This window comes from Rhinopithecus roxellana, chromosome 18, assembly GCF_007565055.1.
Source record: "Rhinopithecus roxellana isolate Shanxi Qingling chromosome 18, ASM756505v1, whole genome shotgun sequence".
Taxonomy (NCBI): Eukaryota; Metazoa; Chordata; class Mammalia; order Primates; family Cercopithecidae; genus Rhinopithecus; species Rhinopithecus roxellana.
Window position 1 is genome coordinate 92,100,230 of NC_044566.1, and position 27,476 is coordinate 92,127,705.

Sequence of the window (27,476 nt, forward strand, 5' to 3'; positions counted from 1 at the left end):
AGATGCCATACAGGCTATTGTCATTCAACAGCTTAGAGACTTGAAAGAATAAACAAAGCCCAACGCAGGTCTCTGTTTTCTGTCCACTATACATGTCAGCCACGTTGGAGCTCTCTCCTGTGGTCTCCTCATTCATTTTAGTTGAGTGTGTCTCAAAACCTATGGCCTCAGTTAAAAGCCACCAAAAGAAATTCTGATTTAAAATGTATATCAGTGAAAAGTTTTCCTGATTATTTGGGGGAGTGGAAGAAATAAAAAAAAAAACTTTGTAAAAATTCCTCCACAGTTTTCTATCAATAAACACCTTGTCCAGTATTAATGAGAAGCATCCTAAGAGAAGTCTGCTCTGCAAACTGCTGATTCATAAGGGATTTTAATTCCTTTGTTACTTTTTTTTTTTTTTTTGGACTGCTGTGAAAACAGGAAGGACAAGGACCAATTCCAAATCCTGGATCACAGCAGAAAGTCCAGAAAAATGGATGGCATATGGAGGCTGGGGATTAAGCAGGAAGGTGAGAGGGTAGCAAGAATCAAAACCCTGGAGAGAGAGAGGAGGAGAGCCAAAAACGAAGTAAGTTGGCTTGCCGATCCCATCCCAAGGGGACCTTAACTTTCAAATGAGAATGATGCCTCTGATTTGCTCTTTAAGCAAATATTGATTGGGTTTTTCAGAGTGAGTCTAATGTGAGAAATTCCGTGACTCTCTGCTAGAAGCAAGAGTGGATAGATTGGCACCTTTTCCAATGAATTTGCCATCAAGCCGGATGAAGAAATAAACAATAACAAGGGAGGGGAGGAAAGTCATTGCTCAACTCTTCCACAATTTTGTTTTGCACAAATCTTCTCTTGCATAACAAAATCATCTCAAGCAACAGCGTCTGTTTTGGGGGAACTGAAGAAAGAAACCCAAAATGTGAGACTGCGGCATACTTGCTGAGTATGAAGTGCTTGCATTTTAAAACTCTGATCTACCTGCATACTGTGAACCTCCTTGGGAAAGATGGGACACATCTTGTATGACAAGGAGGACCTCCACCGTGACCCACGCAATGGCATGCGCTGAGCAGAGGGACAGCTCAAAGCCACCTGCAGGCACACCAGTGAGAGGTACGCTGCAATAGACCAAGGTCAAGGATACAGGTCTGTGGTGCTAGCGGCTCCGGTTTAATCCATGACCAGAGAAGGCATTAAAACCTGGGCTCTCTGCAGTAAGGTCTCTGTCATGAAGCAACCTCAAGCTGCCTCCTGCCTGGGAGAGGGAAGGAAGCACTTAGGCCAGCTTTGCTGTGGGCCTTAATGGACAACACTGTTTGTCATGGGTGCACGTTTCCTTGGTTTCATCTTTTCCTGACTCTTTTGTCATCACAGATTTAAGATTCAAGAGTAAGATCAGGTGTGAACTGAAGGAAAAGAAATCACACATAGCCTGAGTCCCACGCCAGAGAGACAAGGGTAATCCTTGTGACTCACGTGTCCCCAGCCCAGCCACCCAGGGCTCCCTGCACACATGGAGCAATGCCCCATAAGGGGCACGGGAGAGAATCAGAATCTCCTGGGGGACTTCTCTTGGCAAGGAGGGGAATGTATACTTTCCACTTAGCAAACTAGCTGCGTGCACACACACACACAAGTGTGTGTGCGTTTTCGCACCTTCCATATTTTCTACTATAAACATATTATTTTGACATCATATAACCACAACAAGTGTTATAAAGTGAAGATGAGCACCTAAAACACTTAAACCCTAAGGCATACTGACTTACTCAGCTAACCACATTCAATAATTTTTTGAATTATCTCTCCCACTGTTTCTGAGGTTTGAACTGTTCAACGAACAAATGCTGCTCACTGTTCACTGTGAAATATTCATTTATTACCATTGGGTTCTGAAGCAGATGCAACCTGTCTTCACATTAGCACATCCCTTGCTATGGATCCATTGAAAAGCACTACATAGTTGTTTTTGTTTCATCCTACTTAAACCCTCTTAAAGCAAATGTCAAAAATTATTTTGTGAGTTTAAAAATGCACTGATGGGTATATACCCAAAATAACTGAAAACAGCGTTTCCAAGGGAGACAGTTGTACACCCATGTTCATAGAAGCATTGTTCACAATAGCCAAAGATGAAAGCAACACAAGTGCCTGCTGACAGATGACCTAATAAACAAAATGTGATACATGCACACATGAGAATTTTCAGCTTTTGAAAGGAGATTCTGACAGATGCTACCACATGCATGAACCTTGAGGACATTATGCCCAATGAAAAAAGCCAGTCACAAAAAAAGACAAGCACTGTACCATTCCACTTGGATGAGGTACCTAGAGTAATGACATTCACACAGACAACAAGTAGAATGGTGGTTGCCAGGACCTAGGGGTAAGGGGGAATCAGAAGTTTTGTACAATGGGTGCAGAGTTTCAGTTTTGCAAGATGAAAAGAGTGCTGGAAATTCATTGCACAACAATGTAAAGGTACTTAACACTACAAAACCGTATGCTTAAAAATGGTTAAGATAGTAACTTTTATGTTATGTGTGTTTTACCACAATTAAATTTTTAAAATTTAAAATGTATAGTACAGGGCCAGGTACAGTGGCTTACACCTGTAGTCCCAGCTACTTGGGAGGCTGAGGTGGGAGAATTGCTTGAGCTCAGGCAGTCGAGGCTGCAGTGAGCCGTGACTGTGTCACCACACTCCAGCCTGGGTGACACAGCAAGACCTCGTCTCAAAAAAAAAACAAAAGTAAAAATAAAATGTATTGGGCCAGGCATGGTGGCTCATGGCTATAATCCCAGCACTTTGGGAGGCTGAGGAGGGTGGATCACAAGATCAGGAGTTCGAGACCAGCCTGGCCAAAATGGTGAAACCCTGTCTCTACTAAAAATACAAAAATTACCTGGGCGTGGTGGCATGCGCCTGTAATCCCAGCTACTTGGGAGGCTGAGGCAGGAGAATCACTTGAACCCAGGAGGCAGAGGTTGCAGTGAGCCAAGATCGTGCCATTGCATTCCAGCCTGGGCAACAAGAGTGAGACTCTGTCTTAAAATAATAATAAATAAATAAATAAAATAAAATGTATCATATAATCTATCATTCTGTTAAACGAAAAAGACTTTAGGAAAGAGGTGAAATTTCAGCAGGTACCCTTGGCAAAGAGTGGGGCTGGGAGAACAGAAGTCTTGGGAAGGGATTCAGAGGCAAAGGGAGCAACACTGAGAAATCCATCTGGAATCCACTGGCATGCTCCCAATCGATTTTTGATGGAGTGAGTGTCTCTAAGGGCTGGGGACGTCCTTGTGTGAATGTACTGTCAGCAGAATGCTGGCTAGGACTGGCGGGGAAAAGGCTCTTGAGGGAGTGAGGGTCTTGAAGCTAAGGGGATAGTTTTGGGTGTGGATGGACATGAGGGGTAATAGCGACCGTAGGGGTTGGATGAGAGAGGTGACGCTGTCAGAGCAGCGGGTGAGAAAAATGAAGTTGGCAGCTGCATGAAGGATTGACTGCAGGGAGCCATGCCAGAAGCGGGAAAGCCGGTGAGGAATGGATTGTAATTATTGGTCTTGGAACATAAGCATTTCCTTGCCATTAAATTGATCCGACCACAATAAGTCACAGTATTTACCCAGTCCTACAATAAAATGGCACAGTATTTTACAGTAACAAGTCTCCAAGGAAACCCCGATATTAAAGTCCCAACAGATGCAAAAGGAAAATATTGAAGAAAGGGAACCTTGGAAGAGGGGGAAAAATGGAGGAGAAATACAAAGACGAACATATAGGGAAATATATTGAAAACCAATTTGTATTGGCAAACTAGAAATCCTTTTTTTTTTTTTTTTTTTTCAAAAATAGCTGAACTATGTAACACTAGCTAAGGCAGCATATTAACATATCACACACTGATGAGTATTTCTCCTTAAGATTGTGGAATAAGCAAAAACTATAAGAAGAGAGAATCGTGTGCATTAAAAAGAAGCACAGAAGAAAGCAAGCATCAAATATTTCATGGAAGAGTAAGGGTCCCATTCCTAGTGGAGCATGGGGTACGAGGGAGGGAGAGGCAGGGAAAAGTGTGCGTATGTACATGCGTGTCACACACATGCTAGAGTGCTACAGGGCTGGTGGCTGCATATAGCAGAAAGTACAGGGTAGAGCCCGAGATCACAGGACGGTGTGATGGTGCTGACTTACATATAGACCTGATTGTCAAAGATATTTGCTGGTGAGAATGAGCTCATGAAAGGGTATGGATATGGCTGAAAATAACTTCTATTTAAACCTCAGTTCAGGATACTTTCGCTGTGCCTTGGACAGGCAACTTAACCTCATCAAGTCTCAATAAATACATGTCTAAAACAGGATGAATGCACTTAGTTGAGATGATTAGAAATAATGTACATAGAGTGCCTGGAATAGTGCCTGACACATAGTAGGTGCTCAAACAAACAAAAAAAAGGTAACTATAATGAAAATAATATGGTATTACTTATATATGTATATATAAACTACTACTGATCATTTCAAGGAAATTTACCTAGTCATATGCCTTTTCAACAAAACACATTTCCTTAGCATCTGTTATATGGAAAGTGTTAGGTGCTGAAGGGATGTAGCACATCTCCACCTTTAACAAGCTTAGAATGTACCCTGATGTACCAGTATATGTACTCTTCAGAGCCTCCTATGTGGATACCAAGATGGTCAGGTGCACAGGTGAGAACCTCAGCTGATGGAGGATGGGAGGACTCGAATCACTGTCCGCCAAAGGCCCAGGCCAAGGTCACGGTCACCTTGTGATGTGCAGTGCTGCCCCTACCAGAAGGAGGGCTCGAAGACCCTGGGGCCTCAATTCCCAGAGTCAGAGATGGACCCGCTCAGATTGCTCAGCCACCATGCTTCAGAAAGTGGAAAAGAAGAGGAGTAACGTGAAGAAGTGAGTCCTCAGATGCAGGAGGGGTGGCCAGCTGACCCAGAGGGGGAGGCTGTCAGCTGGGTCTCTCTGGGCAGCACTGCCACATCCCAAACCCACAGGGAGTTCCTGGCCACAGCAAAGAGTCAGAGGCCTGAGGGTGCTGCTACCGAAAGAGAAGATAGTGGTGAAGAATGAGTGAGTCTCTCCATCCCCATGGCCCACAACACAGTCATTTTGATCTCCTTTTTCAAACAGATATTCAGCAACCTCCGGGGGCCTCTCTCATGGACCGTGTTGCAGTCAGCCAGCTATTTTCATGTTCTGCAGCTGCACCAGCTCACCCCTGTCGAGCTCACTCCCGTCACGTTGGATGTCCCCACCTCTGTGAGGGAGGGCAGAACATCAGGGAAGACAGACATCGAGCAACACAGAATGCCATGTGGTGCTGCTTGGGGCACAGTGACATTCAATGCGGTGGCACGGAAAGTCATGAGGATGGAGAGGCTGGAAAGAGGCTTCAAAGGGAAGATACTCACAGATGAGGGGGATGAATAGAGAGGGCAGCAGGAAGACTGCTGGGGGTTCATGTGGAGGAGGAGGTGGAGAGGGAACAGAAGAGCAGGTCAGGAGCCAGTTCTCGAAAATACAGAACATCAGGCCCACTCTGTAGACAATGGGATTGTTCCTGTCACACAGAAAATGAACGCAGGATTATTCATTTGGCAACTGCAACTCAAGACGCTGCAGGGGAATTCTTCTTGTCTCTCCCCCATTCTATATGCACTTCTGCTTCCTGAATTCCTGTCTCCCCTAATGATACCACCACCCACCCATTTCCCTACATAGAAACTCGGGTGTCATCCTTCACTCCTCCTTGTCCTGGTCCCCTACATCCGTGCAGACACTCATCCCTATCTACACCGATTTCTCTAAATAGCTCTCAGCATCCTCTCCTCTTCTCCACCCCTGCTGCTACTAGGACCATTCAGGCCCTCACCCCTTCTTGGTCAATTTGCCTCTAACTTCAGTGTTACTCAGTGTATTCTCTGCATTGTCCATCTCCTGCCACCAAGCTGGTTGCTCTCAAATTCAAAAAGACCCATGCTGCTGCCATCTATTCGCGCGATTTCACCAGCTCCCTATGGCTTTCATAAGAAAGTCCCGGCATGTCTTGGGAGACCCTTCAGGATCTAGTGCTCACCTATCTCTCCTGTCTCATCAGCCATTCTCCCCGTCCACCAGACACCTTGTCCTCTGGCTTTATCAAAGTCCCTGCTGCCTCTCACACCAAGAACGGGCCAGGTTGCTCCCACCTCAGGACCTTTTGCTTGTGCTGTTGTTTTCAGACCAATGTCCTATTCCCTCCGTAGTCTTCATTCACTCAACGAGTATTTCCTTCCTCCTGAGGAAAGGAATCCAGACACACACACTGCCTCTTACATGAAGTGCCTCTGACAGCTCAGGCTGATTTCAGTTCCCCTCTTCTCTCTCTCCGTGGTGTACCCTGTGATCTTCATAACAGCACGTATCACACTGGGCAAACCTGTAGACTACTCTGGGAGCTTCCTGAGAGCAAGGACTGTTTTATCCAGCCCCATGTCCTCAGCATCTAGCAGGGTACTTGATTCATGGTGGATGTTTAATAACTGCTTTGCATTTAATGTATGAATAATGTAAACAAATGATAAATACTTGTGCCAGGCAGAAAGAAAGCTTGGAATACTTGGGTTTTATCATCTGAGCTTCCCTCTAAATGGTAATTTCTAGAAGCCAAATAGAGCACAACATGAAAAGAAGTTTCACTGAGGCCTAGGTGATTTGGCGTATTGTACATCACCACTTTTAGGGTCAGATTATAAAGGTGGAAATACTTATGTGCCCATATGTATTTGAGTTCAACTTGGTCTCACCATTCTCCGTGTTATTGAGGTTAGTGTGCCCCGCAAGTATTTCAGTTTGGCAACTGTGGGGAAATTGAAGTTATCTTGCAAGTAACCCAATATGTCTGCTCAACATCTTTGTCTGTTCAAACTGGTGCCCCATTGAGCCTTCTCTCCCACCATTGCCACCAAATGCCCTTCCTATCCTTGGATGTAGAAATACACCAGAATGTCAGGACAGATCCTCTCCTACCATGCCAGGCTCTGAGCCATCCTGCAGTCTTTACAGAGCCAAAGGGCTCCCTGGATTGCCTCAAGTGCTTCAAAATGAGCCCAGAAAGACGAGTGGAGGACAAACATAACAAAAATATGCACCTGTAAAAATAGCCTTGTAATAACAGCCGCCCATGAGCGAGGTGGAAGCAGTAACAGATGGCTACGTCTGTCTAATTTTCCAATCCCTGAGGTTGTACCTCTCTGCTTCCTTTCCATCTCTTCCCCTGGAACACAGTTTTGGCAGGCAGTGGGTCCCTTGGAATCAACAGTATTATTCAAAGTCATTCCAGAATCTTACAGCAAACAAGGCCAACCTACATGCGACGTGGAATCAGAAACTCCAAGTTACAAACGTGAGCCATGCCCAAAAGAAGTCAGTGACCTTGTTAGGATGTCCCTTGCAATTTAACAAAGGACTTTCGTTGAAGATCAAGGTGCCTTGTGAGCGAAAACAGGAGAAACTGCGCTCCGTTGAAAGTCAAGAAGTATTTAGGCAATATTATCTGCTGATGACCTGCCAGGTGACTGGGCTCAGATTGGCCATGCTGTACTAACTCCCGCTGCTGCGTTGACCCACTTCTGACCCCCACCAGGGCATCACTCGTGGGCCAATCCGTTTCCTCGCTTTGAAAACAGTCTGCAACTTTAGTCAAACATTGACTAAAGCTCTTCCTCCTCATCAGTGTTCCCTAGAACAGACTCCCAGTGTCCTGAGAGTTATTGATATTTATAAATATTTCACAGTGAATACAAAATGTAAAACACAATGTTTTCAGAATCACTCAAAATTATATTTGAATTCTATTCTTATAACTTCCTTGGGCCACTAATTTAAAGAGGTCGTGCTTTGAAGTATTATACAAATAAAATATTTAATATATTTCTTAATACCTTATTCTCTTTACCACAATTATATAGGATAAAGAAAATGGGTTTGATCTTCTCACCAAGCACCGCACTGATGCCCTCACATCCCCGCCAAGTTATCCATATAAATATTATCACTTTCTACGAGCACCGGGAGGTAAACAAATTTGGGAGGTCACAGTCTAAGGAAATTGGAATTAATATGTCAAACATTTGATGTGCACTTACTAAGCATGGTGCTAGGCCCTCTAGGAGCATGTTATATTGATAAGGGCATTAACGCTGCACTCACAGAACTGTCCATCTAATGAGGATGAGAAAGCCAGTAGCCCTAGTGCCCAGCAGATGCAATGGGTCAGGGTGAACTTAGAGAACACGGAGTTCACGTAGAGAGCTTCATATTCCTCCTCCCCATCCTCACCATAGTCCTCTGATTTGGGTATTATTACACCTCCAAAGGTGGGAGAACAGAGGCCCAGAGAAGTGACTCAGCCAAGGTCACACAGACTAAATCATCAATTGTGCATGAGCCTGAGTCTGCCTGACTCTATAGAGCTCATAGTCTTTCTCTTAACCAGTTCTCTGAACCAGTTACTTCTCAGAAAAAGTATTACAGTAACACAAAATGCTGAGGCGACCAAGCAAGAAGGAAAAATCCATTTCATTGAGGTTGCTGGTATAGGTATCAGAGAGGGCTTTGTGGAGGAGGTGGCGTTGGAGTTGGGCCTTGAAGGAATAAGAGTTCAAACAAAAATTCATAAGAAAGATAATTTCAGGCCAAGGAACCTGGAAGGGTGTGAGGTTAGTGAGCTAGCAGTTAATATGGTATGTTTTTGAAATGCAGGGAACCTGGAGGGATGGAGCAGGAAATTAGCAAAACAACACTGCCTGCAAAAGGCACAATGCACCAGTGATGGTGTTTTCTGCCTAGCAACCAGGCAAGCACATCCATCCTCCAGCCCTCCTTCACCATGGACTCTCTTCTACCTATTTACCACTAGTTCCCACCTTCCTCTTGCCAAAATGTTTACCTCTCATCCTTTCTTCCTATTCCAAGCGATTTAATGAGTGTGTGAAAATCAGAAGTCTTTAAAAAAGAATTCAGGCCAAGTGCAGTGGCTCACACCTGTAATCCCAGCACTTTTGGAGGCTAACAGGGGTGGATCACTTGAGGTCAGGTGTTTGAGACCCACCTGGTCAACATGGTGAAACCTGTCTCTACTAAAATTACAAAAATTAGCCGGGCGTAGTGGCAGGTGCCTGTAATCCCAGCTACTTGAGAGGCTGAGGCAAGATAATTGCTTGAACCTGGGAGGCAGAGGTTGCAGTGAGCCGAGATCGCGCGACTGTACTCCAGCCTGGGTGACAGAGACAGACTCCATCTCAAAAAATAAATAAATAAAGTAAAAAAATAACAAAGAATTCAGTTGAACTTGCACAGCATTTTTTTGTTGTCAAGCCACTCAAAACCATCTGTCTCTAGCCATCTGCAGCAGATACTTCCAAACTCCTGGAGGAGCCTTGGGACAGTGTGACCTTCTGCTCTTTCCATGAGACACACGTGGGGCCCAGACAACCTGTGAAGTCTACCCCAGAGATAAGACTGGGCATCTGCTTTAGAGTTACATAGAACATATGGATCCAAGCACAAGAGAAAACTTCCATCCTCAGGTCACGACTTAGGGGGGATCTTGTGGGAAGAAGGCACCCAAACGCACTCTTTTCTAGACTTTTGCCAAGGTCCAGATCATTCCCAAAGAAGAAGCAGGGATTGCCATAGTGAGGCAAACCATACCATGTGCTCCAAATGAAAACAGCAAACAGAGGTGGGTGAGGCGGGTGAGGCGGGTGAGGCGGGTGGGGCGGGTGGGGCGGAAATAGAAAGGCACCACCTCCTGAGAATGATACTGGTCATGAAGGTATAGGGAAGGTAAAAGCAAATGTGTGGCTACTGGGCTGGTTTCCCTGAGAATTCTGGGTCTTTGTACCACTTGGTTCTTAGGAGAAACCCAATGAATAGATGGAAAGCCTTTGCTTCTTTAATTCCCCAGAGTGGAGCTGAGACAATGGCCTGCATGCATCGCAGCCTAAATTATTCATCAGCCTAAGAGTATTTGGTTCCAGAAAAGCAGGGGTCTTTAGTGTGGTGGGAGCGGAATGAGATTGTAGAGGATTTCAGAATGAACAGGAGTAAAGGCATTCAATGAAAAACATGTAAAGAAAGGAAATGAATGAGAGAAGAAAGAATCTAAAAGAAACATTGGTGAGAGGGTGGGTTTGAGGGTTTGTTTTCCTTTCGTTTTTTTTTTTTTTTTTTTTTTGGCAACTGTAGAGGTTTGATCATGTTTAAATACTGATGGCAAAGAATCAGTAAGAAAGAAGCTGTGGAAGCCCCAGGAGCAAGGCTGCCGGATGGAGGGAACCCCTGAGCAGGTGGGAGAGCACAGTGGAAGGTGTGTGCTTATGGAGGAGAAGGGAAGGACAGTCCACACCACATTGAAATGACTGAAGAATGTGAGGATGGATGAAGACAAGTGTCGGGGAGGCTGGACATTTGAGCCAATTCCCATCTGATATCTTTCACTTTCCCAGATGGGTCGGGAGGCACAGGGAAACTGAGGAAGCCTTGAAGTAAATACGGTGGCAGGTGGAAGAGAGATGACTGAGACTCACAGAAGAATGGTCGCCCTCCGCTGAGGTTGGGGATCATGGACTGGTAGCAGCTGCAACCCAAACATTGCATGATTTCCTCCAGCCATGCTCAGCAGGCCAGGATACAGACAAGAAAAGGAGATGCAGATTGACCAAGATTGGCTTCTAGATGGATGGGTGGAGAAGGCATTAGAGGGCAAGAGCACTGAAGACATTGGCAAGGCAATTGTTGTAATGTCTTTACTCATTCAACACGTGTTTACTGAGTGCCTGATACACGCCAAGATTTAGCCTGAGCATTGGAGACACAGTGGTGAGCAACACAGGCAAGAGTTGTTCCAGTACTGTGCACTAGAGGCAAACTAGAAACAAGAAGATAAACAAGGAAATCAGAATTTCAGATGGTGGGTAAGGGCCATGACAGACGTGGTGCGACAAGGAAGAGCCTGCTGTGTTTGGGGGCATCCAGGAAGACCTGAGGAGGCTGAAGTGGTCACCCCTAAGGTATAGGCAGGGTGGGGAACAAGGGCAAGTCCCTAGAGGCTGGTAGGTAAGGAGGCTAACAGTCTTGCAGTGGCCCAAGAGAGTGGGGACATTGGAAAGCCAGGAAGCTGAGGCCAGAGCAGTGCATTCATTGCACAGTCTCAGCAGTTGAGCTGTTCCTGGACCTTTAGTTGAAAGGATGATATTGGGGCTTGGTATGTTTTCTCTGCTTTTCTCAGAATTGCAACTAAGGCCCAAAGCTGAGCCCAAAAGTCCTAAGAACTCAACATTTTAAGTTTAGAAAAACTTTCAGTTATTGCACAGGCTTGCTGAGACATGTCCTTGCCAAGAGGACAATAACAGCACAGAGAGCCCAACAACTCTGACAGCTGCTGGCTATCAGGCGGGAGACATCTGCCTTGTCACCTTCATTTAGTTCCACTCGTCCCCGCCCCATAGAGGGGAGAGAACCACAACTCTCCTCCATTCTAAATGGGGACCAGCCTCATGGGCTGGCCTATGCCAGGTACCAAGGAGTCCTTTAGAGGGTAGACAAAAGTTTAGAAGAGATAGGGCTGGAATGAGCCCAGCCTGAGACCTGAGAGTGACTGCACTGTTACGAGAGTGACGCCGAGAAGGGGCGGAGGAGGTCCACTCTTCAGTGGTAGCACTTTGGGAGAAGAACTGCTATTTTATGTCTCTAGCCCAACACATCTGGATGCCACGAGAACTTATTTTATGGCTTTAAGACAAAGTGACTGGAGAAGAGTGAATTGGCTACCTTGTTCCTTCATCATCCAACAAGGGTTTATTTGGCACACAGGATGTACTCAGTTCTACAGCAGGCACTGAGGAGACAGCGGCGGGCACGGCGCACAGATCCCCACCTTCCAGGCACTTAATGGAGGAGAGAGATGCTAACACACCGAAGGAGATGATAATTCTGGTTCTGATGTGTGCCCAGCATCAGGATTGAAAGTGGTATTGGGGACAGGGAGAGGAAGGAAGTCTTGTAGTTAAAGTGACCAGGGAGAGTTGGCATTTGAGTGGGGAAATGGATGGAGCAAGGGGCGAGCTCTGTGGATGACTGAAAGAGGAGCTCTCTGGAAGAGGATGCTGTGGGGCAGGAATGAGTTTGGTAGAGTTGGGGGTGGCTGGAGTAGTCTGAGCAAGACGGATGTGGTAGGAGATGAGGGCAGAGAGGGGCCCACCACCGAGGCCTTTCCAGATATGGTAACATGGTAAGGCTTTGGAGTTCAGTCTTGGTATGAAGAAAAGTTCCTGGAGGGGTGACACAATGTGACACTTTTTTTGTTTTTATTTTTTATGAGACAGAGTCTTGCTCTGTTGCCCAGGCTGGAGTGCAGTGGCATAATCTCTGCTCACTTCAAGCTCTGCCGCCCAGGTTCACACCATTCTCCTGCCTCAGCCTCCCAAGTAGCTGGGACTACAGGCACCCGCCACCATGCCCGGGTAATTTTTTGTATTTTTAGTAGAGACGGGGTTTCACCATGTGAGCCAGTAGTCATGATCTCCTGACCTCGTGGACAGCCTGCCTTGGCCTCCCAAAGTACTGGGATTACAGGTGTGAGCCACCACACCTGGCCAATGTGACACATTTTTAAGACATCCTTCTGGGTACCATGGAAGATGGAAGATGCCATATAGGGCAAGAGCAGAAACGGGAGGCTGATTCCCAAGGCTGCATCAGCCCAGGTTGAGGACTGTCAGGCCTGGAAGCAAGAAGGCAGAAGAAGTGGTCAGATGGGGGATAGATTGGGATAGTGGGTCCTGCCATGTCCTGGTCTGTTGAGGTAGAAAAGAAGGTAAGATCCCAGAGTGGAGGGTGAGTCACACATGCTTGAGACAAAGAGATGGGCAGCAGGACCAGGGGCTCCCTGAAAGAAGGGAAGTGACCAGGAAACATGGTGAATGAGTGAAGATCTGGCAAGGGACTCAGAGCAAGGAGGACCCCAACCCAAATGAGAGCATCCACTTGAGAGCAAAGGTTTCAGTGAGAGTCAAGAAATGGTGAAACTTGCTGTGACTAGGTGAAGAGTGTGCATGAAATTGTTTGCAACTAATAGAGGTTCCACAGAGCACAGGGGAAAAGTTTAGAAGAAGAACAATTACATCAGGTCCAGAGAGAAGGAAACATGGCCATGTGAAGAGGACAGTGACCAGAGGACCTTGTTCAGCTTGTGTGAAAGACATGGATGAGTCATGGGGGAAAGAAATGACCTAGAAATGTCCACAGATCTGGACTCTGAAGTCTCTGATGGATTGGAGGAATTGGGCCTCTCTAGAAGAAGCCGGCTGCTCCTGGAAATCCTACAGCAGGTGGGCTGGCAACAGGATTAGTTGGTTCTTAGGAGCTACCCTGAGTGCTGGAAATAATATTAGCTCCAGATGGATGGGGGCCTTTCTGGATGGAATCCTTCACAGCTTGTCTTAACTGTGACTCCAGGGGAATACATGGAAAAATGGCATCATGGATTCTAAAATAACTCCAAGTCAGATCATTGTATGTACTTTCTGTTTCCTTTACACAACCCTCACTCACTTCTCAACCCACAGAGATATGATTTCTGCTCACTCCATTTCACCAAAACAGCCCTTGCCAAGTTCTCTAGTGGTCTCCATATTACTTGAGCCAACAGACCTTTTTCAGCCCTCATCTTCCCCAACAACTCAGCTCCGTTGGACACACCCTTCTTGGTGAAATACTTTCTTCCTTTGGATTTCTATAGTGATGTCACCCTCTCCTAACTGTGCTCCTGCCCCCAGCGACTCATTGGCTCTACGTCTCAAATCCTCATTTACATAGCCTATAAGTGTTGGGGTGCCTTAATGCTTGATGGTAGGCCCTCTACTCTTCTCAATAACCTTTCTCTGAGGCATCTCAATCAGATCTGTGGCCTCGACTGCTTAATATAACAGAGGCATGTAATGAGTGCTGCAGGAGTGTTCAGTCAAGTACTTCACTATGGCATGTGAAAAGTAGCTTGATTTGGGGTCACTGTTATTCAGTGGAAAATGTAACCTTGGGACAGATAACGCAGCCCACATTTGAACTCTGAAAGACCATTCACTGGATTGAAAGACCGATAGGTACCAATAATTGCTGTTTATCCTTCATCAAAATTACCATTATTCTACAAGGTAAGCACTTGTCTATACATTACAAGCCCTGTATGTATTGCCTATGCATTAACTATGTATTAGCATTTCCTACATTCTATCCATTCCCTTTATTCAAAATATTACGCCTACCTTTTACTCAGCAGTCCACCAGGCTTTCCCATCCTCAGTAGCGTCTATTGATTGCCTTCAGGATCTATAGTAATGTTTAAAGCACTGTAATCCATCTCTATCCTCAAAGATCTTGATGGAGTATTACAATAACCCTATCACTTATTGTTGTCAGCTTTTCCATTAGCATCAATTAGAAAGGCATGAAGGGACCATATGTTGATCAATTACTTTATCAAGGGAACACGTATGGAAGAATCACTTGCAAACGATCAACAACCATTATTGCATGCAACTAAAAGGAGTATGTTTTATTTTTATTTTATTTTATCCTTTTTTTTTTTTTTTTTAATTTTTTGAGGCAGAGTCTCACTCTGTTGTCCAGGATGGAGTATAGTGGCACGATCTCGGCTCACTTCAACCTCTGCCTCCTGGGTTCAAGAGATTCTCCTGCCTCAGCCTCCCAAGTAGCTGGGATTATAGCCGTATACCACAACGTTCAGCTAATTTTTTTATTTGTAGAGATGGGGTTTTGCCATGTTGGCCAGGCTGGTCTCGAACTCCTGACCTCAGGTGATCCACCTGCCCTGGCCTCCCAAATTGCTGGGATTACAGGTGTGAGCCACTGCACCCGGCCTGTTTTACTTTTTTAAAAATCCACAATATAGCCAACTGTCTTGTATACACAAAACAGTGATCTGCGGTGCATCTCATGGCAACCATGCTGTTCAGCCTACTGATATTTTTTAATGAATTGTCTGCTTTGTTGACATCTGCACTCTGCAATTCCAGAATTGATCATACATTTCCCTCATAGCCCACCTCCTCATTTCCATTAATTTTACATACTGTCTGCAGAGATAATCCGCTGTAAAGGAGGTAACACTCACCTTGGAATCAGAAGTCCTGGGTCCAAGGTCTGACTTGTAATTCACTGGGTCATGCAAAAATCTCATTTTCTTCATCTCTATATCTGCCTGAATAACCCTACAGTCTCTCCACACCTCTCAAAATAGGCAGGTGGTAAGAGTTATTACTTATTAGAAGAAGCTTTAGAAATCCAAATATTTCACCATCATCCTTGATCAACGGAAGGTTTAAGAGAGACAGAGTCATCTATTCTCAGTAGCATGGACTGCAGGGAACTGCCTCACAGAAGACCCTGTTGATTTATTACGTTAATTTATTCCAGTTTGTGTGCAGAATATTAGACATGCCTAGCTTCAGGTCTCAACCTGAAGTCATGTTTCATTCAACTAGATCTTCAGAATTATCCTATGAGATAAGCAAGGCAGGTGATATTGTTTTGATTTTGCAAATGAGGAGAGATTCAAAGTTTGGCAAACTGAACAAGATCACACAGCTAGAAAATGGACAAACCAAGGCTCCATTTTTCAAGCTTTCTAATCCCTAGTTCTTTACCTTCCAACACCCCTAACCAGAAGGGAGAAAGCAGTTCTTAAGTCCCTTTTCAGTGCAAAGAATGACAATTTAATAACCCGAGAGAGTTAATGCACCTTCCAAAAGATTCATTTCTCTCCTGTTCACAGAGTCAGGCAGAAATTGATTTAGAACAATCAGGAGAAGACTCAGTAAGCTTCATCCACACAATAAAAATAATACACTTAGCATTCTCATATAACTTCACATTTTGTAGTTATTGATAATAAACAATTAAAAATTTATCTCATAGCTAACCAGGTGGCTAGTATAATTATTTTACAACACAAAACAGACAGGCTTCCTTTCTATTGGGTAGAGATGATTTAAAAATCAATTTAACAATGCCACTTTAAATGAACAGAGTTTCAAGCCTCGTTGTGGTGGGATACATCCTGCAAATTTTGGGCATTTAATTTACAATAAGCCTCAATAAATTGCCCTCATGAGATGTCTCTCATGACCAGAGGTCATACATACAGGCTGAAGCTTAGTTGTAAACAGACTTCACCATACATTCTAGCCATTTCCAGCTTGAGACACAGGAACCTCCTCTTATCATAACCAAATGCTGACAAGTCCCTTTGACCTAGAAAGTGACATACAGTGAAATGGACCCCAGTTTAAATTCTTCTCAAGTTTTCAGGGAGAGAAAGCAATTCCAAAGCAGCCCATTAGAGGTATTTGTCTGCATGCGTAAGACATTAGGCAGCCTGACATGACTTGATGTTTGCAAAGGGAAGGATGGGTTTGAGGCAAGAGGATTTTGTATGTGCCAAGTGGTAGAGGCCAAAAGAGCCACACATGTAACTTCTTTACATACAGCTTGCCAGGTCTTTGCTTGGCTGCAACTAGCTGATTTTTTATGAATGTTAAGTTCATGGGCAAATGAATAGACGATCCAAACCTACCTTTTTAATTACAAAATGCTTTTTCCTCCCCCACAATCAGACTTCTACTCATTTCAGCACTGGAAAAAAAAAAAAAATGTAATCATCGTAATTCCTAGTAGCTTGCTTCTGTTTCCGCTTCAATAGATGCCCCATAGATGGGAAGTCACTTAACAGCTCCATGTCCCATCAAGTTGCTTCCACCCGAAAACAGCTGCAATGCTTATCTAATTAAACCCCAGCACCAAACTGTGAGCTTCTGCATCAATCATTAATATTGTATTTTGGATCATTTTAAATTCTGACTGGGGTAGGTGGCTCCCCACGCACTGGTCTCTGAAGGAGATTTTTCAAATAATCTTTAAGTGGCATTGAAAAAATAAAACAAGCTGCCTGCTGTTTGAGGAAAGCTCTACCATCCTGCTGCACCCTGATTAGCTGTTAACACTAATTGAGAGATGAATATTGCTTATTCCAAAAATGCTAAAGATGGGTTTTTTTAATTATGAAAAGGAAAACGCAGTTCTCCTCACCTCGAAAATGTGTCTGTGGCTCCTTGCCCAAATTCTAAACAGCGCCAAAAGAATAGTGGTTTCTGGGTCTCTGGTCTACAGTTTGCAGAGTGATTATCCCAAATCACTTCTTTTCTCTAGGTGGCCCTCCAGAGTTAGTGAACCATGACCTCCATGTGGGATTTGCACATGCGAGCCCTGCATCTGGAATGCAGAAACACTCTTCACAGAGCTCTGATGGCCCAGAAACATTCATGGAAATCTCTGTCCTGGTCAGGCACATGTTGATGTACTTAGGCTTAAGCTCATAAACCGAGACGAACAGTTTCCTACATCCCTCTTCGAATGACTAAAGCCAACGGCCTGAGCCAAATGGGACAATTTAGAAAAAGAGAGACTGGCGAAAACCAAATGAATGTCTGCTTCCTTCTAGCATTCTAGGAAAAATACCAAGCGGCTGTGCCAAAGTGCACTGCTTGTCTTTGTTAGGAAAATACACTCAAAATCAGGGGAATCAGTCAGTCCCAGGTTCAGGAAAGATGTATGCAAAAGGGACTCCCTGATGAGGAAAAATCGACTACAAAAACACAGCATGCACCCAGCTCAGCATAAACACAGCTTAAAAATCACAAGGAACTAGGAAGAAGTGTAGAATCCCGAGTTTCTCATTCTTGTTCCCATAAGCCGGGATTGGCTGAGACTTAGCCAGGATACCACCTGGCATTCAGCCACATCAGCTGAAGAGATGAGGAACCTGAGAGGAAACAAATGTGAGGAAGAGGATGATTCAAGAGGACCAGAAATACAAGGAAAGGACAGAAGCCCTAGGGTGTTCACCGCAGAGAAGACAAGCTGAAAGATTTAGGAACCGGTTGAAAGCCAATATGCTGGAGCCTCCCGAAGGGTGGAGTCAGCGATCTCTCCTGCTATTATTGTATCAGCAGCCTCACGGCTACCCTCAGACCTGAAATTTGTGATAGATTTATACACAGTTGATAGAGTCCTGCCCATGCTACTTTCCTACTATCTCTGTGTTTCCTAGAACCAACGTACACCCCTCCCCATGGCTCTCCCACTGCCATCACACTCTAAGCCTATGTCCAGTCCTAGGGAGCTATAAGACCTTGAGTGTATTGGTGAAACTCTCCAAGTCTCCTTTTCCTCATCTGTAAAATGAATATATTTGGAATACATTTATTTCAAATATAAACTATTTGGAATATATTTATTCTACTAAAATTTGACATTTTTAGTACTTCCTACATATCAAGTTAAATGTGTAAATGTGGGGGGGGGGTTGTTTTGTTTTCTTGTCTTGTTTTTTGTGGGTTTTTTTTTTTTGTTTTTTTGTTTTGTTTTGTTTTGTTTTGTTTTGTTTTGTTTGAGACAGAGTCTTACTCTCTCACCCAGGCTGGAGTGCAGTGGCGCAATCTCGGTTCACTTCAACCTCCATCTCCTGGGTTTAAACAATTCTCCTGCCTCAACCTGCCAAGTAGCTGAGATTACAGGCACACACTACCACACCTGGCTAATTTTTGTATTTTACTAGAGAAGAGGTTTCACCATGTTGGCCAGGCTGGTCTTGAACTCTTGACCTCAAGTGATTCACCCGCCTCAGTTTCCCAAAGTGCTGGGATTACAGGCATGAGCCACTGCGCCCAGTCAAATGTGTTTTGATATATTAGTATTATTCTTGTCCTACAGCACAATGTGGAAAATGTTATTGCCATTATGCAGATGAGAAAATGCAGGCCACAAAACTTTCCCAACGCTCCCAACGTCATCCAGCAAGAAGTACCAGAATCAAAATCTTCTTATCCTTGCCAAAAAAAAAAAAAAAAGAAAGAAAGAAAACATAAATAAAAGTGGAACAATAAGAATAATAAAAAAGAGTGAGGGAGACAGAGAGAATCTGGAGGCACAATAAGAAGAAGAAACCTAAATCTAATTTATCTCACTTTGAATAAAGGACAATTTGTAAAATTTAGCAGTAAAGACTGTAATATGCTTGAAATTTAATAGACTTGGGAGATGTAATAAGAACAGCCTTTTTTGCAAGTGTTTATTTTCTAATAAACAGGAATCAGGAAATTTGCCTCTGGGCAGTTTTTCCCCACAACTAATAATTGAAAATATGAAGTTAGCAAACAATTCTTTTACAGCAAACATTGCTCTTTTATTCAATTGTTCATGAAAGAGAAACATCTATTGATTTCCATCTATGTGCCAGGCATTGTGCACTCCATTTGCCAGGCATGCAGTTTAGAGCCAGACAGTCTGGTATCTGAGCTTTAAAGGCCAAGAATCAAGTGTTTATGTCTGGCATGTTGTAATTAATTAAACCATTTTCATGCAATAATTGCAGGGTCTCAGAATACAACGCATTTGGTGACAAGCTCACTGGATTCAAAGAGACGTTGCTGTGGGATTTCTGCAAGACCAGAGTCTTAGAGGAGACGGTGCCCAAGTCTAACTTGTTCACTCTTGGAATGCCGGGCACCAAACATGGTGCCTGGTCCACTGCAGACAGTTGGTTCTTCCCACGTGCCATGCATTTGACTCTCTTAGGGAACTCCTTTAAAACAGAGGTATCAAGCACCCGCTCCTCCCCAGAAGATGCTCATCCTGTTGGTGGAAACAGGACCATGATGAGATTTGTTTGTATTCTCCATGGGTGAATTTTTTTTTTTTTTTTTTTTTTTTTTTTTGAGATTGAGTCTCACTCTGTTGCCAGGCTGGAGTGCAGTGGCATGATCTTGGCTCACTGAAAACTCTGCTTCCCGGTTCAAGTCATTCTCCTTCCTCAGCCTCCTGAGTGGCTGGGACTACAGGCACGTGCCACCATGCCCAGCTAATTTTTGTATTTTTAGGAGAGATGGGGTTTCACCATGTTGGCCAGGATGGCCTTGATCTCTTGACCTTATGATCCGCCCACCTCACCCTCCCAAAGTGCTGGGATTACAGGCGTGAGCCACCGCCCCTGGCTATACATACCCAGTGACAAGAACCACTCAATGTGAGCTTTATGTATATTTTTCAATGTATAAAAAAGTAAATCAGGCCAGGCATGGTGGTTCACACCTGTAATCCTAGAACTTTGGAAGGCCAAGGAGAAGATTGCTTGAGCCCAGGAGTTCTAGGCTGCAGTGAGCTATGATATTGCTGCTGCACTCCAGCCTAGGTGACAGAGTGAGATCCTATCTCTAAAAACAAACAAACAAGAAAGAGTGAACTAGCATTATTAACATAGGTAGATACTATACTTTTTAAAACCATGTGGCACCCTAATGGGTATAAATTCTAAAGCAAGAAAGTGATAGGAGGAAGTGTTGGATTAACATTATGTGTAGGGGCAATATATACTATAATAGGATAAAAATCCTACTAGAAGAGGGAAGGAACATGGAATCTCTTAGGGTGAACATGAGGACCTTTTTTAACACCTAAAATAAAAGTTTAAAATAACATTTTTTTGGCTATGATTAAAAAGTCAAAAAAAAAAAAGTAAACAAACAGATGCTGACAACGTTGTGGAGAAAAAGTAATGATTATGTCCTGTTTCAGGCAGGGGTGTAAATTAGTTCAACCATTGTGGAAGACAGTGTGGTAATTCCTCAAAGACCTAAAGACAGAAATATCATTCGACCCAGCAATCCCATTACCAGCTATACACTGAAAGGAATATAAATGATTCTATTATAAAGACACATGCATGTGTATGTTCACCGCAGCACTGTTCACAATAGCAAAGACATGGAATCAACCTAAATGCCCATCAATGGTAGACTGGATAAAGAAAACATGGTACATACACACCATGGAAGACTATGCAGCCACAAAAAAAGAATGAGGTCATGTCATTTGCAGGGATATGGATAGAGCTAGAGGCAACTATTCCTCACAAACTAATGCAGTAACAGAAAACCAAACACTGCATGTTCTCACTTATAAGTGGGATTTAAATGCTGAGAACACATGGACACATAGAGAGGAACAACACACACTGGGGCCTATTAGAGGGTGGAGGGTGGGAAGAGGGAGATGATCAGGAAAAATAACCAATGGGTACTAGGCTTACTACCTGGGTGACGAAATAATCTGTACAACAAACCCCCATGACACAAGTTGACCTGTGTAACAAACCTGCACATGTACCCCTGAACTTAAAACTTAAACAAAACATTTCTTAGACCCCTATAGTATAGGTAGCATTTATATTTATTTTCTTTGTATTAATAGATAAAAACATACCTCTATGAATTTGATAATGCCTTTAATTGATTTGACTTATATTAATCTTAAGTGTCTACTTACATTTTTAAAATACTAACTCATACATGTGCAAGACATTATTTATTCAGCCTGCAGATACTGCTTAGTAGGCACGTGGACTCAAGAAGAAACGCATGATGCACATGGTCTGCATGTCACAAACCATAGACATAGACCATCTAACGAGTAGTAAGACTAGAAGGAAATTTTTCAACATGAGGAAGAGGCAAAATTAGACTCTTTAGTGGTAAGGAACATTTTAAATTTCTGTGTAGTGGCAAAATAATTCACCAGGACCAAATGCAAAAATGTGTGGTGTTTTCTTATAAGTTACCATTTTATAGAATAAGTAATTTTAGCATGCCTAAGGAAAAGAAATAAATTAGATAAGATTTGGAGCAATAAAAACAGGATGCAGAGAATAACTGAGGTAGAACAACTTTGCAATATTTGTAAGATTTTCTCAGAACAGGATTAAACTTAACATGATGATATCTGAAGAGACAAGGCCAGGGAGAGAAAATCCATTTGATTATTCCATTTTGGGAAGTGGTTAGGGAAGTACGATCAAATGCATAGCTAAAAAAGGTAAAAAAAACACAAATCCCGTAAGCCAAAAGACCTTTTCATTAAAACTTATTGATAAATGTACACCCAACATCAAGATCAAAAAGAGGTTCTTAACTAGAAATCATTTGTTATTAACAGGCAAAGTAAAAGAGGCTGTTATATAGAAAACAGAAAAAGCATCTTTTATCATTGGATGGATAAGCTGCTGATACCTGAAGGTCACATAAGACCAAAATGTAAAAGCAGCAACACATGTTGCTGGACTTCCTTCTTTTCCAGGTTTTGCAACTTAGCCCTCAGTTGTTCTCAGGAAATTACATTTCTCTAAAATAAATATAGTGATAAGATTAGGATTCAACAACATCCAAGGCTCTCATATTACTATTACACCTTTCTCTGTGCACGCCTCAGAATATTATTGGCCATTTAAAATGGATTCTCTTTTAAGGGGGCATATCTAACATTTTGCAATCTCTGCCTGTTTATATGGACTCCAAAATCACCAAAAATCCCAAGCAATCAGTCTCATCCTCATTTTCTATTCAGCAACATTCCCCAAGTCTTTTTCTCTGAATGTTGGTCAAGACGTTCCTCAAGAAAGAGGAGAGGAGGGACTATGATTTGAGTAATTCGTATCTTGAAGATTCTCCGAAATCCTACCTGGAAAACATCTGTTTAGCCTTGTTCGTCCCATTATTTCTCACATTTATTTGACCTCAGGGGCCCTTTATCATGTAACATTGGATAAAATTCCACAGAAACAGCCTTCCAGGCACATACTTTGGACAGTCTAACTCTTTATGACCCTGAGACACTCTGAAATTGACTGCTCTGGTCCACCAATAGATGCTGAACTTCGACATCACCCAGGAACTGGTCGAGCTGCTGGGGATACTGCGGTGAACAAGATGAGCACAGTCCCAGGTCCCCCTGGAGCGCACTTTCTAGCATATGACGGAGCAAATGCACCTGATGGTTTCAGGGGAGTCTGAGAATAGTGATTTGAATGGGAGCAGAATGTCCCTTTAGACAGGATGGGCACGTAAGGCTTCTTCCCAAGGTGATGTTTGAGACCAGATCCTGATTCTGTTCACTCTCATTTTAATACTAGACTTTTCCAGTTGTTTGAAAATCACTGATTGAAAAGTAGTAATGCAAGATTTGTGTTTTAGTCATTTTCTGTTAATAAAAATGTCAATTAAACAACGCTTATTCCCCATCCATCCCATTTAAATAGGCATGCATTGCATATGGGTTAAAAACGTGTGTCTACTGGGATCTTACACTCAGTTCTCAGAGCAACTGCAAAGGGAACATCTCCGAGTCACAGCGTAAGTGGTAAAACAGTGTTTCTGACACAGCCCAGAAGTTCATCCACACGGAAGGCACTCAAACAATTCCCCCTTTTTACTCTTCTCTAAACAGGACACACACACATAATTGGACACCAGGAAACTCCTGTATGGCACACTGACAATGAATAGTTGTCTTAGTGGCTTATAATTAAGGAGAGTGATAATGCTGGGAATTTAACTTTGGTGGTACTTAACTCTGAAATACCTTTCACTAGCTCAATCCCTGCTGATTGCTTATTAAAATGACTCCTGAAACTCCCAGGAAAACAACTTGGAAGGAAGGCTGAGTAAATGCTTTTGTATTGTGAAGATACTCTTTAATGAAATACTTCTTCCCCACAGCAACAGACCTACTCTATAATCCAAGAAAATGGTTTTAATAAATGCTTCTGATAATGATCTTCATAATGATCATTGTGTTATTGGTTAAAATGGTGTTGCATAATAAAACCTCCTTCAAAAAGGTTCTAAAAGACAAGGTACTAATTCAAAAGAAGGTGGTGGTGGTTGTTTTTAATTCCAACATGCTTCTGGGAGATCCACTTAAACATTTGCCATAACAGTGGAAAATCTTTAAGCAGACCAATGAAAATTTTCTTCTTATTGTGTTTTGAGTAGTCAAATTGCACCCAGTATTGTAAAATGAAAGTGCTTTGTTGCTAGGCAATTCCATGAATCATCCCAAATCAGGTTTTAACCAGATTGATAAAAAAAGTTACCCCCTTATTTTGTCTTTTTACTAGAACACAGTTTTTAGTTGAGCAACAAAATATGTGAACTGATCATATGGGAATAGAATTTTTATAGCAATAAATAAATCTTGCCCCAATGATAATATTTAATGATATGCATAATTATTGTTAAAACGCACGGGAATCAGATAAAAGTGATATAAAGCCCAAGCGATGATTGCATTTAGCATTCTGTTGACACTGCAGATAAAAGCAGCTTTAAGATCAGCATGGAGGAAGAAGGAATAGGAAGCTGCTCTGAACTCCCTCCAGAAACACCTACATTCACATCCAAGGCACCAGCTGTTGAGTTTCCCTGACTTGAGAAATGGCATCACTCTTGACTGACATCTCCCAAGGAGACTAAGTAGAATATTAATATATTAGTAGAATATTACTAAGGAATATATTAGAATATTATTAATATATTAGAGTATTATTAAATAATATATTAGTAGAATATTAATATATTAGAATTAATATATTAGTAGCATATTCATATATTAGTAGAATTAACCAATTGAATGGTTTATAAATTCGAATATATTTGTTAAAGTTTAATCATTTAATTGATAATTATATCTGATAGTAAGAAATTCACCTCTTCATTTTATTTAATAGCAGAATAAACAGACCATTAAGCACACTGAATTTAGAATAAAGGTGAATCTAACAGAAATATTATTGGTATATGAGTATTTATGGAGTCTTCATATTCCTCACTACCTACCTGCAAAGGTAAAGTGTTTATTTGAGGATGTAGACATGGAGATCCACACAAACAAGTGAAGAGCTATATATTGAAGACAACAGCCTTCAATCTTTAAACCAAGTACAAAGCTTTTATACATTTATAGTATAATATAGCTCCTACTATTTCTGTTTATGTCGTATCTCTTCGATAAGCAATTGGTGGGTCTGAAACCTACTTTCATTGAGATACTTACTTGAAGTCAGTACAAATGATCAGTGAGGATCATTCTGCCCTTCCCCTGAAAACACAAAGTGGAGCTTTAAAACAGGCTCTCACACTGGATTTTAGGTGGATTTGGGTTTTAACTCTCGGTGTCTATGAGCAATAAAAAAAAAAAAAAACCCCACAGCAGAACGATTTCCAAGGATATTAGAGGATTTAATGAACAAGGACCGCATTTAAGGCAAGTGGGGTAAAGAGAAGCAAAACGAACTTTTCCTGCTTTTTCCTGTGAGAAATATCATTGTAATTACGTATGTATCTAAATTAAAATTGCATATTCATGTTTTGCATTTTCATCTGGCCTTGTATAATTAAAACTGCATCACATTTGATGGATTTATAATTATGGCTAAATGGTTATGTTAATGTTCATCTCTTCCATGCTGTAAAACATCAAAACACAAGAACATTTCTTCACTTGTTTCTTACCAGAAATTCAATCTCCAGATACAAAATTCAATGACCATGTGTCCTGAAAATAAAATATCTTTGAGATCAATAGGCACAGCTTCAAGTGTGAGATCCAAAAATTCTGATGCTTGCAAAGCACAAACCCAAACTGCTTTAAAGAATAATCTATAGAGGAAAAAAATAGAATGAATTGTAGAAGGTCTGATTAAGGTCTTATAGAAGATACCTTACTAACTTCAGTGAATTAGCAGGAGACAATCATATCTCCTCAGGCTATAATCATTGTACTTTAAATCCCCAAATATTTCCATTTAAAAAAAAAAGAGAAAGAAGAGAAAAAAAAAAAAAAAAAACTGTGCTGCAGGATCAGAGCTTTCACTTCTGAATGTAAAAATGGTGACTACATCAAACACCCACTATTCATTCTTTACTGAGAAACTCTTTCCTAAGTTTTCCCCATGAGGGAATCACAAAAACAAAAGCACAGTAGATGATAAAAGTTTATGTCGGAAGTAGAAACATGTTACTCCGGGTCTCTGTCTTGGCTGTTGGGAACATTTCAGGTTCAAGATCTCCTGAACAAACGTTTAGTGCTTAGATATTGCTATAAGTTGAATTGTGTTCCCCCACAGTGTTGAGCCCTAGCCCATGGAATCTCACAATGTGACCTTATTTGGAAATAGGGTCATTGGAAGAGATAGGAAAAACTAAACTGTTTCTGCTATTCTCACACTCAACGCAACACAGAACCTTCTGTGACCAAAATGTATGGGGGATTTTCCCTGCACTCCAAGCAATTCTCCAAGCAGACACCAACTGAGTGTCCTACAGTTCAATTCAATTCTGATGCTATCTACCTAGAGATGATATCAGGACCTACAGGTGAAGGGCTCAGTCTCACAGGACTGCCCCCGACTTCAGATGCCAGTCACAAGCCCCAGCTGTGACCTGTGCTTCTGACCAACTGGCTATAAATTAAGAGTTCTCAAGACCCACTCTTTGGGTTTGATTTATTTGCTAGGACAACTCATAGAACTCGGGGAAATGCTTTACTTACATTTACTCATCTATTATTGAGAATATCACCAGTGACACAAATGAACAGCCAGATGGAAGAGATGCATAGGCAAGGAATGAGGGAAGAGTGTGGAGCTTCCGGCACCTACCAGCACCTCCTCAAATTCAACAAACTGAAAGCACTCTGAATGCCGTCTTTGTGGGTTGTTATACAGGCGTGATTGATTAAGTATTGGCCATTGCTGATCAACTCAACCTTCAGCCCCTCACCACTCCCCAGAGATCTCAGTCCCCAGGTGGGACTGAGAGTTCCAACCCTCTAATCACATAGCTGGTTCCTCTGGCAACCAGCCCCCAAACCTGAGGCTATCCAGGAGGCCCCAGCCATCAGTCATACGCCTAGAATACACAGACACATATCACTTTGGAGATCCCAAAGATTTTAGGTGCTGTGTTTCAGGAAATGAGAACAAGAGCAAATATGTACACAGTCCCAACTCACGATGGGTTGACTTAGAATTTTGACATTTTGACAGTGTGAAATGACACGATGAAGTGGAAACTGCACTCTGAGTACCCAAGCAATCTTTCTGGTTTTCACTTTCAGTACAATAGCCAATAAATTACATGAGATATGAGAAAGAAAAGACACATAATATTGGAAGAATGCAAGCCCCCTTTAAATGATCGGGCCCAGAGAAGTGTTGGAACGGAATAGCAGTCACGTCCCACCCCATTCTGACTTGATCTCTTCAAGGTGCTAGCCACATTGACTCTAGACTGACTGATGCCAAGTAACTATAAATTACCCTAACAATGCTGCGCACTGGACACCACAACTCATAACCTACAGTTCAACCATGTATAGCCAATCACTAATCAATGTTATTTCTGTAAATCAATATGAATTGTATCAGCACACTGCTTGTCCACCTTTGCCCTTGAAAACCTCCTTGTAGCAAAGGCCGAAAGG

At 42.5% G+C, this 27,476-nt stretch overlaps 1 long non-coding RNA gene across 1 annotated transcript; it reads left to right on the forward strand.

The window, feature by feature from the left end:
• Positions 1-14,060: 14,060 nt before the first annotated feature.
• On the forward strand, positions 14,061-18,998 carry LOC104655064. The gene is made up of 3 exons (XR_746924.2): positions 14,061-14,239; positions 17,313-17,443; positions 18,909-18,998. It is a non-coding gene; the product is annotated as an uncharacterized LOC104655064 (long non-coding RNA).
• Positions 18,999-27,476: the final 8,478 nt, after the last annotated feature.